Here is an 8,323-nt window from a genome sequence, read left to right as displayed (position 1 = left end):
TGTTATTTTTTTTTGTCACTAGATTGCTTTAATCATCCTCCGTATAAAAGTGATTTTAAAATTCCAGATTTTTACTGGGATCATGCAATTAAATTTACGGTGGAGGCAATACTGAGGTAGAAGCGTTGGTATGTATAAGTTCTTTAATAAGATACTTAATTCCGGTGATAGTAAGTTCGGGGCATTCCGTCACACGTTTTTTTTCCTACTAATAAAATTTTAAACCCTTAAAAGTCAGTTCAAAAAAGTTTCATTTTCAGCTTCATGTAAATGATAATTTCATTGGCAGATAATTCGTAACCATCTGTCTTCTACTATTAAGTTCAATGATAATTTGCATATATTAAAAAAATTAAACTATTTAATTGAGCAAAAGATACGAAGTGCTGTAAATAAACCGAATACCAACTACCTAAAGGATTTTTATACTTATGTAGCAGCATTACATTTCATCCGCGGGTAATATTACAGATTTGCCAGCCTTAATAGCACTTCAATTAAGCTAATGACGAAAGGCCGTTCAACTTATAGCTTACTTGAGTTGGATTGGTAAGTGGCGTTAGTACTCGTTGATCCGGAATCTTAATGAATTAATCAACTGACGTCACTTAGCGAAACATTTTTTTATTAGTGTAGTTCTTTTACTAATATATGGTTAGCATTTGTGCCTAACTGGATCATAAATAGGAGTTTTGGTAACAATTCAATCCTTGTAACATCTACAGATATTTGTTATCCCTAAAAGTGCATTCTTCTTTGAATCAACATAATTCTAGCTTAAAACAACTACAAGGCCAATGTTTACAACAATTTTAAAGTCGCTTCTATATTCGTACGGCTTTAAGCAGTTAATTCAGTTGTAAATATGTAGCATGAAAAATCGTTTTCATCAGCCTGCTTGGGTAGTTGAAACAACTCTCATACTCAATATGCCTTTTAATCAAAATTTAAAAAGCGTAAACACTTATATACATACAAACAGGCACACATAGCCATACTTTTACTTGCTTTCCCATTTAAAAATATCTCCCGCTTTTCACAGACGAGAGGAAACACACAAATATTGTACTACTTAAACGCCATCGAAGTTTATTTCGGTTAATTAAATAATTATACGCTTCATTTGTGGTTTTCTCCTGCTTTACATATTGTCTTCCGCAGTATCCTTGTCCTACTTATATTGCCCTGTTGCAGCCGGGACAGCCATTTGAAATTGAACTTTTACAAATGAAAACGAAAATAAGCTAACCAATTACGAATTTCTAAGCCAAACGAGAATCTGCCTTCTCAATTTAATTTTGAATCGAAGCTCTGTAGTGTACTCGTATAGTAGCAAGTTGTTGAATGTATTTGCAATATCAATGCTTATTATATTGAAAGTAATGGTAATAAAAAGCTGCAACACCGATAATTATTTATTCGAATTAAAAAAATACTGAGATCGACAAAATTTATAAAATAAACGCTGTGGTTGCAAGGGGACCTCTGTAAAGTACCAAGTGTTCTTCTATACTCCGAAAACCTCAGCCTACTATGAATGACAAAAATGTTGGCAACAGAATGGGGCAGAGTGATATCGATATGGTTTTTTATGAGTTTTTACAGATGGCAGGCATGCGGATACAACTACGTCTCAGATAATTGTATTCTCACAGTCTTTGTGTAATTCTGAATGGAAATGATGCCAACATACAGCGGTGCTGTAAATCGAATAAATAAGTATAAGATCACTTTTTTCGTATTTAACGTTTCGCTACCAGTCCAGAAGAACCACAGCGGAAAATTAAGGGGATGTGGTCTCAAATAATGGTCGAGTTTTTCTGAGAATTAGGCCAACTGCACGGAGACATGATTGAAATAAGTAAGGAAGCACTACGTTTGGGCGTAACTGAACATTTCATACTCTTGCAACTTGCAAAGATCAAAGCCGGGGAAATTTAGTCAGATGTGCTTTAACCGAAGAGGCTAAATAATGAACGATGAATTTGATACAATGTGTTGATGTGAAAACGTCAACCATAACATCGGCATTCCTTATGTTAGGGATATAAGATTTAGACTAAAGTTTAGACCAATTACATTCTTGTTCAACGATAAACCACATAATTTTTAAGAAAACTTGTCAATTTAATTTTACTAAAGTATTACAAATTTCGCAGAACATGACCGACTTAAAGTCAGGTGTAAGGTCGGAAATCATTAAATATGTATATATATAATTTTGACATTGTTGTGGTATACTTGAGAACATATTTTCAAGAAATTTTTTATATATAAATATAACTCACACACTGAACGATATATTCGTCATAGGACTTGTTAGAAAGACGAAAATCATTATATGTAACATATAAGAATAAAGACCAACCGGAAATTTTAAAATTATATATTAGGTATATGGGGTGCAAGAGACGTATTGTTCCATTTTAAATACTCTTACTTTTACCATTATCTATAAATGGTATATGAAGTAAAGTCAGTTGGATGTTCGAAAATCGTGATGTTCGTTCCATGGGGGCCTTGGGCACGTTTTCACCCGATTTTAACATTTTTAGTCACAAATATAAAGTAAACCCGAAGTACGAAAGGGCGCAAATCGGTCACTTACTGAAGCACAAAACCGGATATTAGTTGGGTTGGTTCAGCAGATTAAAGCTCCGCAATCCTGCTTTCGATGCTACCTCTTACTATAAAAAAACACAAAAACATATACCTGAAAGAAACGAGCACTGTATAAAATATTTTATGTGCCTTTGTATGTTTGTGTGTGTGTACAACGATGTTCAACACAATCCGCACGCGCTTCACACCTATTTGTTGACAAGTAATCGCGTGTACACACGCTTAACGGGCTATGTAATGGGATTAAAATTGCTTATGTACACAAGCTCATTTGTAATATATAATATGTATTGTATGTGTGTATGTGTGTGTGTATGTGGGACTACAAGTACTTATGAATTTGTTACGCAACACAATATCACCAGTACGTGGCGCTGAATTAAATCATCACGCTATTCCACCGTAAGCAAAAGAAAAACCATATCTAACTGTAGCAAAGTAAGCACGTTCACATCAATACTTATTGACATGCTTATATATAATATATAGCATATATACTCACTACTACGACATGAGCATACACAATTTTCAATTTACTTACCGTTCAATGTGTGGGGCTTGCAGAGTAAAGAAATCCTACAAGTTGCAACTTTTTATGTTTTTCAAAGTTAACATTCAAATAGATTGCACGCACTTACGCACCAATTTTTACACATTTATATTTATATACGTGTGTACATTCTCACATATGCACATGCAGCTACTCGATGGATTTCGCAGACTCACTTGCTGTGAACTCCAATGAACCACACGGTGCTAAATGTTTGCCTTCGTTGTCTAGCGGTATTGTTGCGAATGCCTTTGTTCAACTACTTTTACACAAGCTACTGCTTGTATTGCTGTTGAACCATGAAAAACAATTGTGAATGCGCTAGCTGAAGAATGAGCACACATACAATAATAAACACTTACTCACAGACACACACGCACACGTCTATCTTGGGATGGTAAGGGCAGCTGCAACGTAGAATATGTTGAAGAAACTGTATTCGAGTATTATGAGTAAAAAATATGGGAGCGCTCTCAGTTTGCCACGCAGATGATTTAAAATAAAAATTCTTGTAATGAAATGCACACAGTGTCACTTAAATTTAAAACCAACATTTCATGAGCAGATTTCTTTATAACTTGAAGCGAACTGAAATTTATGATTTACATAAATTTAAAGTATACCCCAAGGGGCAGAACATCCCATGGCTATACAAATAATAGGTTGCTATAAGTATATGAATCTTCAGATTTTACTCCGATTCGCTTTTTATGTATGTATGTATGTACGCAAATACCTACAACAGTAATACTCGCTCTTTCAACGAGCTCATAACACACAATCGTGCCAAAATCTTGAATATACCGCCCAAAGTGCTCAAAAAAAAAAGTATAATGCTTGATCTCCTTTAAAAAATAAATCCAGGCAAGTTCTAAAGAGTCAAACTATGTTGTTCAGAGAGTCACACATTTATTACATTGCTACAAAACAGTTCTACGATTTTAAGTCACAAATTTATTTCTCTTCACAATTGCACACTTTCTAAGACTAATTCTATTTCATAGCACAATTTATTGTGCATTCGAGTAAATGAACATCTCAATTGCGGTTTAATCGGTTTTATAATGCTGCAGCCGCAGTAGAAGGCGGTCATATGGCAAACGAGACTAATGACACGTTGCAGACAATTTTTGTCACGAAATGGCAAAAATGAATAATATGAACAAAAAATAAAATGAAAAGTACATCAAACAGGAAAATAAATAAAGTAAGAACGTAAAAGGTAAAAAAATGTGTTTTTTATTAATAATGATTTGAGACTTTTTGCCATGTATTTATGCGCCATGTCCCAGGCCTTTTATTCAAATTTTTTGCTTGATCCACTTTTCAGCGTTACTTTTGCTTCTACAAAAGTGCATATGTACAGGGGAGATGTGATACCTACTAGGCTTAGCTGTTCGACGGCGCCGCAATCGCAAATGATTCCCATAAACTGCTGCAATCAATCAGATTCGCAGGTTTGTAGAGGACATGCCCGTGAATTGTAGGCAGAAATCAAAGAGCGTTTGGATACCACATACAGCGACTACTGTTTTTCGATGGCGATCGTCAAAATTTGACTTAACAAGTATCAACGTGGTCGTGCGTTAGTTTTTGAAGAGGCACTCAGGTGTCTCGTAAATGGCACGGACGTTAACGTGATAAAAGTCAAAGACGACATCACAATAGGCTGAGCGCAATCCAAATAATCTTATGTGCAGTTTCGTGACCATCTGCGAAACGTGGGTCTAATGGTATACACTAAGGAACAGTCGAAACAGTGGACTTCATTGGCGAACCTGCTTAGAAAAGGTGAAAAGGAGGCTCTGTGGCCACCGCTTTTTGAGAATGAGAAGGTTACCGCAGCCATGGAAGACTATTTTTTTTAAATAAAAAAACTTTTACGAAGCACTGCAAAGGAATCGTGTAAAAAATTTCAGCTTGATACGTCATAAAAGTTAGCAGCGGGTGGCGGGCAGCACTGCATATGCCGCAACATTTATGTACGTTGCTCGTAAATAAGACAAATGCGGTATGTCAAGGTTTCAAACTGCTGCTGAACTTACTTTGTCTCAGCTGTTGCTCATGCTGCTGCTTGCGATTGCATAAAAATGGGAATTTGGGTAGAAGAAGGCAACACCGAGAAAGAGCGCCATATTCGGACATGATATATGCTCAGACTGATATGCCACTTTATACTCGGAGAAACTGTATGGAAAACTAAATTAAAAAGGATTTGAAATGAAGCTTTTATAAAAAAAAGAAGGATTTTAAAGATTATTTTTTTCAGCATTAAACATTTTAATCTCTTCTAATATTTTTGTTTTTAGAAAATTTGAGATTAAGAATTTGTTTTCTTAATATTCAGTTATGGTGTTAGTGAGCGAATTTATTTAATTATGCATATTACATTTTTGACCGAAAAACATTCGTTATAAAAAAAGTTGTAATTATAACAAAAATATAGTTCAGAGTTTACTAAATAATGTTACCGTGCTGCTACAAATAAATATGTGCAGTAGTCTCCAAGTATCATACCTGTTCGATTGGAAAAGTAGAACTAGGAGAAAAATTGGTATATAGTTTCACGTTTTGAAGCTGACTTACCCAAATACTTCGATAAAACCTCGGATTAGAGAGGCAAAACAAATTTTTCCACTACTCAACCAATTAAAATAAATTTTAAGGGCCCAAAAAAAAGTGCGACCGTAAAAACTCTAGAACAAACCGAATGTATATATTTAATTAAAATTTTTAGAGTCCACAATAAGAAAATTATATGCAAGATTTCGTAAAATATAATATATGTACCACTTATACAATATAAAGTTTTATAGACATTTTCTATAAAATAAAAAATTAGTTGCATAGATTTGGTTTCTGTGGATTTATAACATATTTATTTTTCATTTTCAAAAGTTATTACCCAATTGTAATACCTAATGTTTTGTTAGAATCTCCCCAACTTTTGTACCAACTTCTTATTTTTCAATGTATGGTCTACCATATGCTCGTATAAGTCCCTTTTGCTGTCAAAAACACACCTCAAGCGTCAAAGTGTTATCAGCTTTTCAATAATCTTTTAATTACAAGCACTTTAATGCTCACATATTTGTATGTGTAGTTGTCGGTATGCGCAAGAAATGGCAAGCACTTAACCGTTATATGCGATTTGTGTACTGCTACTCGGTGCAAGATAACTATTGAATTAGTTGGACATAAAAATAAACTAGAATAATGCAGTGGAGGGAAATTAAGGTACAGCAATCATACGACACTTAACGTAGAGGAGAAACATTAAATTGTAACGTTGAGAAATAAAAAAAGTATGTAGTGCGAAACCGGAAACGGCAATGAATGGAAACAAGAATATATGGAATCATTATAGACTTACTCGGGTGGTCTTAGAGAAAAAATTCACATAAATATTTCTTATTTGCTCCTCAAAACTCAGCGAGTAGCGAATCGAACAACCAACTGGCGTACTCAAAAAGTAATAACATTGCAAGTACTTATGCCATAACGAGATATCCAAGCAATCTCTAATACTAGTATGATTGTTAATTTCTTTGTTGCCTTCACATACGAGGCTTTTCAAAAAGAGTGCAGAGACGAATCGAACTGCTACAAAGCACATAGGCGCCGGTGAAATATTATATTATTGCCATAGAATAGCAAGTTTCGTGTAATTTTCTTAATAATGACACTTAACGCGTCCATAATAAAAATATCTGATGTCTTAAGTATTTTTTAGACATTCCAGTATTTGCCAGTCGTCCAGATTAATCCTGATCCTGAGACTTATCCTTAGATTGCACTTATATTATAAGGATCCACTGAGTCTGTCCGCTGAAAAAGTACAAAATGATTATATAGTGGTGGTCCATATTGCAACCTAAATTCGCTAATAGTCAGTCTCGTGGTAAAGAAAATCTATCTGATTTTTGCTATCGTCGGCACAGCTGACACACAGTGCTTATCGCCAATTGTTGCACATGGCAGTTCGAAAATGGAAGAAATGACTACATACACATATATACATGTATACCTGTGTAAGAGCGCGCGGTAAGGCAAACTCAAGGAATTCAAAGTAAGTCTGCACACAAGAGGCCAGTGGAGTGCTTTTTGCAGACTTCCTTGGTACGAGACATGCAACGCGCAGTTCCAGCACACTCACCGTGGCAACAATTGAATTTACGCAACTAGTACAATCAAGTTGACCACATACATATATATATATATAGATATGTGCCGTTAGTCAATTGTGTGTAAACAAATACAGTCAAGCGTTTGCGAAAGCAACAAGCACAAATCATTGTGGCGACAAAAAACACCATCAACAATTTAGTGAGTTGTATTTGCAAACGCTTTGTAACAACAACAACAATAATACAAGGCGCATGACATATGCCACTAACAGGAGAAAAAAGAAGCGAGGCACATTAGAAATGAAAGGACAACAATTAGCGCTTGCATAAGATATATGAATGTATATGTATGTGTATATGTCTACCAGCACGACAGGATAAGCCGACGCTGAGCAAGTTGCACTTATGTAGAGATACAGATAAACAGGCACACATAAAAATAAACGCAGAAGCCTGCTTACTTCCAACAACAAGCGTGTGTGTGCAATAACAACAACAGCTACAATGAATATCTTTCAACAGAGCACGTGCGTACACAATCAAAACATAACCCATACCAACACGTTGTTGCGTCTCGATATTGGTGGCAGCGTTTTCGAAATGAACGTCAAGCCTCCAGTAGCACAAAACACACACACGTATGTACAACGACTCGGCTACCGAATGCGTATATTGAGCGCTTGCGCATTGGATTCTCGAACTCACAAATCACGTTTACGATATTAGCTGACACACATACACGCGCAGCAGAGAAAGGTAAACAGCAGCAGCAGGCAATAACGCACACACAGAGTGAAACTGCGAAAGAAAGCGCTTTGGTCTGCACAGGCAGCAGTAAAGAGCCGACAGTTGTGTGCACTTTTCGCACAATCCATTCCTTCGTGGCAGCGCGGCAGCTGGTTGGGTGTCTACGCGTTCACAGCAAAAGTGTTCTTTAGGAGCTAGCAGCTAGAACAGTTCACGTGCGTCCGTTGAGCTGAACGCAAGTGCCCGCTTCTGCAGCGCTTCTGGTGTGATTTAGTTT

The sequence above is a fragment of the Bactrocera oleae genome, chromosome 2 (assembly GCF_042242935.1).
Source record: "Bactrocera oleae isolate idBacOlea1 chromosome 2, idBacOlea1, whole genome shotgun sequence".
Lineage (NCBI taxonomy): Eukaryota > Metazoa > Arthropoda > Insecta > Diptera > Tephritidae > Bactrocera > Bactrocera oleae.
Note: the sequence above shows the minus strand (reverse complement) of the source record.